This window comes from Geospiza fortis, unplaced genomic scaffold (genome assembly GCF_000277835.1).
Source record: "Geospiza fortis unplaced genomic scaffold, GeoFor_1.0 scaffold104, whole genome shotgun sequence".
Lineage (NCBI taxonomy): Eukaryota > Metazoa > Chordata > Aves > Passeriformes > Thraupidae > Geospiza > Geospiza fortis.
The window spans coordinates 5,784,390-5,796,729 of NW_005054325.1; positions in this window are offsets into that span (position 1 = coordinate 5,784,390).

The following is a 12,340-nucleotide window of genomic DNA, read 5'->3' on the forward strand; positions in this document are numbered from 1 at the left end:
TTGATGAAAGTTGGGTTGAGGTGACCACAGAGGCTGCATATGCACAGGTGCATGCATGTATCTCTGCTGATGCTGATAAACCTTTGGTTTTAAACCTTTGTTTTTTAAACCTTTGTTTTTAAAACACTGTACGGCTACTCTGACAATAACACTGGAGTGTTAGAGACATCAAGTCTCTATTGAAAGATACATCAAGTCTCTTCCCTTTTAAAAGAAAATTATTTAAAAATCATAAAATGTATTTGACATCCTTGATTGCATCCCAGATCACCAGTCTAACGAACTACAAGTCTGAACAACAGCTCAAGGAAACCAAAGGAAATTCTGTATTACTTGAAGACTACTGCCCAGAAAATGGAACAGGCACCAAGGAATAAGTGAGATGGAAAGAATCTGATCCTCTTCATTAAACTGCTCACTCTTCAACAACAGATGGTGTGTTTGCAAGTATTTGCTGTTAAGGAAGTCGGGGCCCTGGACCAAAGAGAAAATATAAGCCACATTTAAGTACTTGCATATGTTGACTTTTGGAATCATTTCCAGCCAGATATAATGTCAGACATCTATACACTGACCCCTCAGTTTTGTCTGCCTGTGCTTTCATTTGTCTGTCATTATGTTTGTCCTGTGACCTCACATGGCAGCAAAATGTTCAGTATTGTTTCACCATAAATAGCAAACAAGCTCAGACAACTACTCAAAGAAAGGAGAACGGCAGCCCATGGAAGGCTTTGTATAGCAGAAATGTTTTAATATAGGCAGGCGGCAACAATTATTATGTCTGCTTATAACACTATTCAAATAACTGTGCCAATTTGCATCACTTAGAATTGATTTTACTGTGTTGCCTGTCTGTTTCAGGCTGATGGAGGTTTTTTTAAATCTCACCCAAAATTTTCTAAGAATGACACGAAGGAAAAATATGTTGTTTTGCAATCTTAAAAGATCTTGTTTACGCAAAGCCCTTGTGTGTGTGCGATCCAAATCATATAGATGCATGTATTCACATATATTTTTGCATCCCTGCATATATATAAATATATATATATATCTGTATTTTATTCTCTTGTGGTTATTTTTCTTTCTACCCTGCCTCCCTCAAATGGCTCTGACTTGGAGAACATGCTAGCATCAGGGAGGGAGGAGAAAATTGGCTTTATGCTTAAAGCAGCAAAGTCTCAGGGCTGGAGAGCTGGATTTGAATTCTGCTTTTTCATGGAGCTCCCACACTATGCCAGCTATGTGATGTAGGATATTTTTCCCTTGTTGTTAAAACACATTTACAATGCAGATGGTTGTCCTGAACCTGCAGGGCAGCTTCTGTACTCTCTCATGAGTACCTGCAGCAGGAGAGCCTTGTGCTGCCTGGCACTTCCATCTCACGCACCCCTACAACTTCTTCTGACCCCAGACCCTACAGTGCAGACAGGCAGTGCCAAGAGGGAGAGAAATTGTCTTTTGTAACTGGATTTTCAACCAGAGCTGACCAAAGTCAGATTTCATCTGAAGCAGTGCTGTAAGCACTGGGCTGTTTGATTTAAGCACTTATGTCAAAATTAATTCCACACACCCCCGCCCCACACCCCCTCAGTACATTTTGTCTTATCTTTGCATTAGGCATTTCTTCCATATATTTTCTGCTGAGCACATCAGATTCTTCTGTCTGCGCCACAATAGATTGAAATTAGTCTCGGATGCAAGGAAACACATTCCCCCTTCGACTCCATGCACACCTCATACACAAGCCCTCCCAAGAAATGGAGACAATATGCACTGTGCTTGTCCCTCTGATACCCTCAGGTTCTGCCATGACCGCACCAGCAGAGCCTGTAGCTCCTCTTCCAAGGTAAGCATCGCAGCAGGTCAAAAAGTGTTGCTTCCCCAGAAGGGATGTGGGGCTTTGCTTCATTGAGCGGAGCTCCCTCTGCAAAAGCACCACAGCCTGAAACCCACCTCTGGTGTTAGAGGTGCTAATGGGCAAAATTGTCATTCCATTAGTACAATTTACTCCAGAGATTGGATAATATACCACCTGCTAACCTCATCAAAGTACTTTTTTTCTTTTTTTTTTTTAATACTAAGTGAATCCCAAAGGCAATCCTGAAAGAATAATAAAAAAAAAAATCAGCCATGTACTGTCCTTACTGGAAGCAGTAAATTCATTTACATTAAAATACAGTATTAAATCTCATTCTTCTATTCCACTGTGAAGCAATGGGAGACTTATAAGCAGGATTTTTCTAAGATTTTTTGAAACAGCTTCACAGCCTTGTCACTGATACTGTCAAATTGGCATACTGTGTACCTTGAAACGCTGTGCATTGCACAGTCATAAATCCCACATGGATTTATCCAGCAGGCTTAGTGTCATTAGCCCCTGTTACAGACAGGCTGCAGTGCTGAATGAGCGCATAACTTGACAGAGGTCATCCAAGGTAGCAAAGACCTCACAAGGGAGCACAGATTTCATAACAGCCTCTCATTTTCTGAGCGTTGCTGGGAAGGCAGCCTGGATGCGATGTGCTTTCACTTACCATTTCCTTTTGCCTTCAACTCTTTCCATTGAGAATGCATCTGTGCGTCATAAAAAAAACCCCAAACATTTATCAGGCATTTTGTTGTCTGTTTTCTGACCCCAAAAAAGCTACCTGTCATTTTCCAGAGTCATTGCCAAATCTCAACATGGCTTTTATTTTAATATTCGTTGTAATTGTGTTAACATGTTTGCTGAGCGAGCACTCCTAGCCCATGCTGACCGCTTGGAATTCAAAATTAGCACAGTAATTATATTTCACAGGCTACTGGTCCATGGGAAATTTCACCTCACTTGTGAATTTGCATGTTCTGAAATAGGTCAGAGAAGCAGATGGCTTTGAAAGAAGAAGCAAAATAAAAGGGACTGAGAGTCAAGACTCCTGTTTTGCTTATTAGATTAAGCCCTTTAAGACAGGGTGAGTGCTCACATCCAGTTAGGTGGTTCACTAGTGCTGAGTGAATCATCAAGAGTGTCTCTGGAATTTTCCTGGAGGGTATTTTCTGGGTAGCTTCCAGGAGTATTTATGCACAGTGCATCCGGAAGCACAGGCTTGTTATTCACTGCAGTTCCATCAGGGAGTTGGAAAAGAGCAGCAGTTGGATGAGCCTGACATCTAAGAGTCTAAGGGCAGAGGATAAACAGTTTTCTATTACCATGATTTTGAAGTTGTAATTAAATATAGGCATTGCCAACTGCAAGATCTGTTAGATAACTGAGCAAATGTATCTCTGGGGAAGCAACCTTGGCCTGAGGTATTTTTCTCACTTCTGTGGACACAAGAAATATCAACATCCCTGTTCAAGCCCTTCTTTGATTATAATTTCAATCCCAGTAATTAAAGGCAGTCTCAATAAACTAAAGTCCCTCAAGGAACAGGAACAGAAGCCCACTCTGTCCCTCCAGTGTATCAGCACGCTATGATATTTTCCCACATATTATGGCAGGGGGAAAAAATAAATAAAAACATTGCAAAGACACACAACCTAATTCTGCAAATGCTTTCATGCCATGTGTTTTCTGAGTTTGCCTCTTTCTGGGTTTCTGTTTTTCCTTTTATGTGCCTTCCTTCCTACGTACCCACAAACACTTGATTTATTTCTCAATTTAATAACATCAACAAAAAAGAACAGAATCATGTTAATGACCAGCTTTATTTTTGGAAGAAGCCAACAGTCATGTATAGCTAACTTGCATATGGAGTCTCTTGCTCAGCGAAGAGGCAGCACCATCTGGAAACCCGTCATGCTGCCTCTTTACATTTCCTCTCCACCGTGAAACGTATCTGCAGAACCATCCCATGGCCACAGTGTATCTGCAGGTACAACTGCACCACCAGTCATGGATGCCTGAGGAGAACCAGTGGGCTCCTGATGTGAAGATGCAAGTCCTTTCCACTTATGCCAAAGGAGAATTTCTGCTGGCTTCTGGCTGAACCCAGGCCATGCTTATTAGGTGGATGACCATGGATAGTACAGCATATCAAAATTAAGGATTTTAGTTTCTTATGTGATAAATTTACCTGGATATGCCAATATTGTAATATTCTCTTTTTTTCCCTCAGAGTCTGCGGATGAAAAACAATACTCAAACTTTTCCTGATTCTGTGCTCCTGCCTGGATGTGACAGACAGAGCTCATGTGAACCCTGTGAGTGTAAAGAAGTTCCTACAAAAAGCCTAGCCCAAGAATTGAGCTTTGTTTATCAGTCAGAAAGCAATTAGTAATAACACTATTTTCTTCTCTTAGGAAATGAGATCTATCTTTTAAACCAACTACCTGAAACTGGTCTGAATGCAACACTTACAGATCTCTGCCCATCAATAGCACCTCAGACAAACCTAAGCTCAGGCAAAAGGGCTCAGCCAAAAGGACTCAGTCAGCAAAAAGGATTCAATCAGCTTTCCATTACTTGGAGGAAGTTTATAAAGGAGACACAGAGCAATATTTACATGGACAAGGAGTGATAGAATAAGGGAAAATGGTTTTAAATTAAAAGAGGAGAAATTTAGATTAGACATTTGGAAGAAACTCTTTACTGTGAGGGTGGTGATGCACTGGCACAGATTACCCACAGCTGTGGATGCCCTATCCCTGGAAGTGTTCAAGGCCAGGTTGGGATAGGGCTCTCAGCAACCTGGGCTAGTGGAAGATGTCCCTGTCCATAAAAGGGAGTTGGAATGAGATGGTCTCTAAGGTCCCTTCCAACCCAAGCCATTCTAGAATTCCATGATTCTGTGAAAAACCAAAGGCTTTTGTGTGGGCTGGTTTCTCTGTGCTTTAATTTTATGCTTAGCATTGCAAAAATCAAGAACTGATTGTTTATTTATGACATTCAAATCAAGTGCACATTGAGATGGAAATGGAGGATTATTTTAATAAATGTATCAATAATCCTTGTTAGTAGAAGCCTTGTGGCTTCCTTTGCCTGACAATGTACTCACATTGTCTGTTTTCTTGTTTTGTTATTTTGATTCCCATTTGATTTATATATAGAAAAAATAGTGTACAAATGTGCAAAGAGTGTATCCATGTCAAATAATTTAATCATGAGGTTGATATGAACTGCGGAACAATGGGATGCCTTGAGTAATTCATCTTATCATCAGCCTTGAAGTATGGCTAAAAAAATCTTACAAAATTCAGAACAAAAGTTATCTAGGAAAAATGTGACTTATTGCTGTCAGCAAAACCATGTAAACGAAATTTAAAAGGACAGGAAAAAAGGAAGAAAAAAATCACAGATGTTTTATGTTGCATCTCAGGTTCTTCTGCCATCATAATTTTTTTCAGAGGACTGTGACTACACTGTTCTTAAATATTTCCCATTTTTTCATACAGCAGAAAGGCAAATAAGACCATAATAGTTATTCATACTGGACAACCATTTCACTATATTTAAGTGTTGTAGCTAAATCAGGTCAGAAAAATGTAGCCATGTTTTTTGTCCTTTTCTTGGAGTCTGTTTTTAATGGACAGTATTCCAGCCCAGTGATCTTACCTACAGAACCAGCTTGCAGCAGACAATCCATCACAGCCCCAGCATCCCAAGCCCTGATTGATGGTTGTCATCTCAGGAGAACAGAACAAGACCTGAGGGTCTAAAATCATACTCACTTTCTTCTGGGAACAAAGAGAAGAGGCTTAAAATGAGACTACTCTGAAAGATACTTGGATGTTTTGACTGGATCAAAAAGTGAGCCCTTTTAAGACATTTCCTTAAGAAACCAACAACAAATGGAAGAAGAAAGACAATTTACAGAAATTTGCTGTTTTAAGGATTTATGCAATCTGGGCTGATTCTACATCCATGGCAGGACCTGCTGGTGTTGTCACCCAGATTTTTGCTACAGGTCCAGAGATCTGGCTCAAAACTCATGCCATCCCATATGGACTAGCTACAATCAATTTCTTTAGGTGGTAAATCAGAAGCAGCTCGACATGATGTATTCTACCTCTAGCTGTCAGCTGCAGAAACCACCTCACTGTGACCATTTGGCCTGATGTGTCACCAGTGTGCACCATGTGCCTTCTCAGCGTTGTCTGTGCTCAGAATCATGACAGGAAGACACAATGAGGAGAAGCTGTGATGCATGAAGCACAGAGAAATCATATAGCATATAGAAGCAGCTACGATAGCAAATAAATCACCCAATCTCCTACTGCAGAGTTAGAGAAACACTGAGGATCTGTAGCATACTCAGTATACTGCCCAGCTCCTGAGGAGTGCTCTGGTCCCATAAAGTACTTATGGGGGAGGAATGCAGCATGTCCAAGACACAAACCAATAAATGCTTTTCCAAGAGAAATCCAATGCTTAACACAAATAGGAGCTGCTTGTGCTCTGCCCATTCCTCAAAGTTGGAGCTACCCTTACGAAGAAGACTGCAAAGCAGGTAGGTGAAGAAGTGGCAAAATCATGGTTTATTGACAGATAAGAAGGCAGGGACACGGTCAGGCACCTTTGCTCCTGACAGGCATCAGAGTTCAAGTCACATTGACCTCTTAATTTCCCAGAATTCTGCCCAAGCAAAGTTGGCATCAGTGCTCTGTGAAGGCAAGGTCGTGGCTGACCAGGTCTCTCTCTTCAGCAGCCTAATTTCCAGGGTTCCTAGCCCAGATTTTACAGGCCTCCCTGCATAGCACTAACAGTGCTAACTGCTAATTTATTTATAACAAATCCCTAATTTATTTTTGGCTCTCAAATGCCATAGAGAAAGAGGGAATCAGTCAGTCAGCAAGACTGACACACAGCAAGTATCTCCAGGGAAGAGAGTGATCTGTACCATTTCTATTGACTTCTCTTGGCAGTCTAGGCTGCTTTTTTCCCTTCTGTCTTTTACACAAGTTGCATCTAGAGCTTGAATTCATCTGGTTTAATGCAGGGTGCCATCTGATCACCCTCAGGCAAGTGGTTTGAAGCTCTCTGATGGACGGGTCGTAGGTCCAGAGCCTCACTGAGAGCTGGGGCATGTGTGATGCCAATCTGGAGTACAGCTTTTGGTGCAGTTTCTTTCAGAGCCTAGATCTATGTGCCAAGAAATTTTGTGGACCAGAAATGAGCATGAGCAGGGGCTTCACTTCAACACTATGTTACTCTACCAAATCAAAGTGCAACTGTAGATGCAGCCACAGATAAGGAATTTCACTGTACCTACTAACCATGAATGTGATCACATTGTTCAACCTATCTGAAACAAGAGTATTGAAATGACACAAAAAGGACTCTGATAAAGGAATCTGCTATTTGGAGGTTTCTTTATGTTCCCTAGATAAAATCTGTGACATGTGTGATTTGGAAATATTGTGGAGAAGCCTGAAGGAATCAAATCTAGAAAAAGTATGGAAATTATCCTAGTAGTAAAGCATTCAAGAATCTCTCCAGAGCCCTTTGTACTTAATGACTATTAATGGATTTTGTGAATTTCATAGTGTTTTAGTCTGCAGCCTGTTAGTGAGAAGTGCTTGCTCTAGAGGGAGTTAGGGCTAGAATTAGAGACAAGTGAGCAGAACATTCCCTTCCTTTGCAAAACCCATCACGGCATCTTACAGTCACCTCTTCCCAAACAACGGAGGTATTTTCTCAGAAAAGATGTGGACCAAAGAGGCACATCCATCCCCACCTTCTTAAAATAAAGCTATAGTCTGCTTCTCACATTAGTACAGAAGAAAAGCAAGTCACCTACTTTCTTCTGGCTGGGAGGGTCCAGAATCCATGGGAGCTGAGGGGCTAAGAAAATGAAAAAGCCTTTTAAGGTATTTTCTGTGATCACAGAATTTATACACTGAGAATCTAAACTGATTCAAGAGACACTGTGCTCTCCAGTGGGCTGTCATTTCAAACAAGTTTTATTTAGCAGGTCTAGGATATTATGAGTCATTTCACTCACTTCTTATTCTGTGACCCAAGTCTGAAAATAAATATTTCTTCAGCTCTCCACTTCAAGATAAAACCCAGGAGTGCCTCAGAACTTTCCAGCAACTTCTATCTGTATTTCTGAGCAGAGTTTTCAGTGGGGAGGAGCAGGTCTATTGTCCTCTGTAGTTTACTTTTTTCTCTATTCTCACTACAACTGGCCATACTCTGAAATGGGTTAGGTTCAGCAGAAGTCTTCCAAAAAATTCCAATCCTAAAGACTTCCATGCATATTTAACCCAAAAATTCTCAAATCCTTGTTGAAAAGACGAAAAAGACAGAAACAAAAGAGTAGAAAATAAGTTTTGCTTTAGTAGATGAACACAAAATTTTCACTTGACAAACCATTTGGCTTTGAGATTGTTTACAACCTCTGTTGATAAAATTGATAAAATCTATCAATAATCAGCTGCTTTCTCCTTAAACGGACCCTGCTGGTGTTTTAAAAACATTTGTTGGTTTAACAAGAAACTCTCTTTTAAACGACTATTCTGTCTGAGTCTTTCATCACATTTTTACTTGTATTTCATTCCAGAATAGCAGATGGGTGAGCAGGATATTTCCATTTTTTTTTTTTCCTGAGGTAGGCTCTTACTTATTTTATTCCCCATGGGAATTCAGAAATTTTTGAACATAAAAAGTCTGTGTTTCTGGAAACACCAATTGTCAAAACCAGTGTTTCTTCAGCTGGCTCCTTAAGTGTCCAAGTGGCTGGTTTCTCATCGGGCTGTTTCCCCATGCAGCCCCTCTGAAAGAGGGGAAAGTGCCTGGCTGGGAAACAGAGGAAGAGGGCAGGTAATGCACAAAGAGCTCTGAGATTCTGTTCAAGAATAAGAGGAAGCAGATAAATTCTCAAAATCTCCATCTTTCTCACCACAGAGAAAATCCTGTTCCCTTCTGAGTTATTTATTAGAGATTCTCTGTACAAAGGCCCCTTAATGGTTAACTGACCTCTGCAAAAAAGCAATTTATCTTGTAGAAGGGTTTTATCCGTGTTGCTGTGTTAGCCTGGGGCCTCAGTCCTGCTAAGCCCAAGACCCCCACTGCCCATGCTGCTTCGCCTGCTGGCTTATTGCCTGCACCTAGGCTTGAGTGAGCCTGTGGCCTTTCCAGGCAGGAGCGCAGGTACCAAACACTCCTGCTCCTATATTACTGAAAAACACTATTATAATTAAAGTGTTTCCTCTGGATCTAAAAGCCAACAATACTGATCAGGAGCTATTTGGGGTGAGAGGTCTGAATGAAGCAGGGGAGACTACACAGGCACTCTGTGGGAGCTCTGCTGTGCTATGGCTGCTCAATGAAACAGATGAGAACACTCAAAGCTCACTCACTGTGCCTTTGATCCTTCATTGCAGGTGATTTATATGAGTGTTTCTGGCCTTTGTGTGCTCCTGAGCATGACACTGATGGGCAAAGGAGCTCAGACTTCAGGCTGGCTGTTTATGCCACTGAAGAAAACTCCAAAAAAGGCTTCGGGTAAAACCATGTATGTTCCAGCATGAGGAAATCAGGCAGGGATGAAAGGCTGAAATCAATCACCTTTATAACTAATTTCTAAGTTTTTCTGAGTTTTGTTTAGAACAGACAGCGACAGGCAAGAGTTTGGGCAGGAGTGAGCCCTGGCTCAAGGCTGTAGTGAACACTACACAAATCCTGTATCCTTGCACCAACCCCAGCCAGATCAGGTCCGGGTACTCACAGCTGGGTCCTGACTCTGTACCCTGAATTTCATCTCCATCCTTCCACAACAAATAGATATACTTTTGTAACATTCCAGAGCCCAAAATGACCATTTTAGAGCCAAATTCCTGAGTGCTTACGTGCTTTTTCTTCAGAGGGCCTAACATTGCCTTCTCTTATGAAGGCAATTATGGTTTGCAAAATGAATATATAAAGCTGGTCCTGTTGTGGTTTATATCCACTGAGCAACTCTACAGAGTTTTTACAGGCATGATGCTGAACTTGATAGTTCTGGCTTTGCCCTAATTTGTCCTTTTATTTCATAGCAATTTCTCTCCTCATCTTGCTTTTTTATTTCTTCAATTCTTTACTAGTTTCATCCCATTTGGACTAACAAGCTTTGAGGCAAATGCTGTCTCTTATTATATGTTTGTAAAATCAACCCCCCCAGCTGAACTGCTGTCTTTACAAACTATTACAATATCAATAGGAGTGAAAATTAGAACACTTGTACATCATGGAAACACCAGTGGTAAATCCAGTTAATGAACTTCAATGCCTCCTGAAACCTACAGTTCTGTGTGCTTCGGTTTCATGGAAATACCTTCACAAAGAGAGTTTTAATGTACCCATCCTGGCACAAACAGTTTTCTTTCAAACACAGCAGCCACCATCTCTTTTCCTGTTAGGATACACCCTACTGGCATCCAGCAACATCTCCTGAGTTGCACATGACATCAGCTGCCTGGGAACTAGCAAAATTGCATCGCCCTAATCCTCAAAGCTTGCTTGAACAGATTTGCTGGCACCATGCCTGTGCTAGAGGACAGGAACACTTAAAATCACATAATTTTTTTGGCTCATTGAAGTCATTCTGTTGCCCTGTTTTTCCATTGCCATTCAGCCTGATTTGCAAGCAATTTTCTCAATGGAGTACTTCACAGAGGTTGGGAGGATGCTGTGCTCAATACTGCATTCTAGCCATTAGCCACATTGGTGTTGGTTTATTTTCTGGCACTGCCATCTTGTGAGGAACGCTTACCTTCCCAGGTTGTGGCACAAAATGCTTCCTACTTAGTCATCAGATGCCCAGTGAAACTTACTTCATTCAGACAGATTCTCTTCTTCTTTTTTTTTTCTTGTAGCTCACTTTCAGAATTTGTTTCTGCTTGTTAATGCAAGCCTCCGAGCATGCTGCTGCTGTGCATTTTTAAACACTTACCCAAATGTCATCTCTATTATTTCCAAACTCTCAGACTCTTTGGGGATAGCTTAGATGCAAATGAGCTGTCAAAGAAAGATTACTTGAACCAACATTCAGAATGACAAAAGGCTTACAGACTGCATGCACAGCACACGGCTTCCAGCTTCCCAGTCAGCCATTATTTGCCAAAATCAAGGGTTTATACACAGTCCAAAAAAACATTCAGCTTCATTACAATGGGGCACAGTTATTTTCCATTGAAAAATTTAAACCTCTTAGATCTAGGAAAACTCTGATTTTCATAGCTTCTCAGATGTTGCTCAGCTACTCATTCAACCCACACATTTTTTGTACCTAAAAATTCACTTTAGAGCCTGTCTGTCCTCCAATAGGTACAGCTACTTCTCCCTGTCACACACTTTTTTGGGGATGTTGCAGAGGTGGATCAAAAAAACCACCAAAACCCACACTCACTTTACCCTGCACAGCAGCCTGAGAAACTGTCAGTGTTGCTCTAACAGAACAAACCAGCACCTCTCTTCCAAAATCAAGGCCCACATCCATGGCTGCACATGTTGTGATACTTGGGACTGTCCTGTGCAGGGCCAGGACTTTGGTAGCCTTTGTGGATCCCTTCCAATTCAGAACATTCCGTGATTCTGTGATCCAAGAGGCTTCATGAGGAGATGCAATGCTGTCACTGAGAGCAAAGGCATCATTTTGTGAAGCCCAGCTTTCTAACTGCAGATGGCACCCCTGATTCTGCTGAGGTGACACACATTTTGCTGAAGAGCTGATTTCTTCAGCAAGAAATAAGACAGCCCCAGAGACTGAGGGATTTAAACCAAACCCTGACCTGTTTTAACACTGTCTCAGTGTTACACACAGGAGATACACACACTCATGCACTCATTAAAATGGGACAGCAAGCCAAATTCGCCTCTCATACAACTACTGACATCAACAGAAGGTCCAGTTTTTGAACAGCAGCTGTCACAATTTGTTCTCTGAATAATATTTAGCCAAGATTAAACCTAGATAGAGATAGCAGGTATTTTGCAGATATTCTGGACTTACAATGAACATTGAGCAAGTCCTGGAAGTGCAGGGTTTGAGGGGTAAACAAGATATGCTTCATTCTGATTTCCTGTGTCCGCTGAGAACTCTTCCCTCCCACACTGGCAGTGGTTCAAATTATGCCTTTTTCAGCAAGATAGTAAAATACAGTTTTAAAAGGAAATACATACATTGCACTTTTCATCTCAAGAGCCTGGAAAGTGCAGCTGGGCGTTAATTAATCAGCACAACATCTCTGCAAGTTAAAGGAATATTTTTATCCCCTGTGTGGAAACTGAGGCACCAGGAAGTAGAGTATCCTACAAAGGGTCAAAAAGAAATTCATCACTGGAGAAAAGAATTTGCCTAATTGCTGATAACTCTGGGCTAAGAAATACTCTGTGTAACTGAAGTAGATAAGTTCTATGTTTTTCATGTTTTATTCCTGC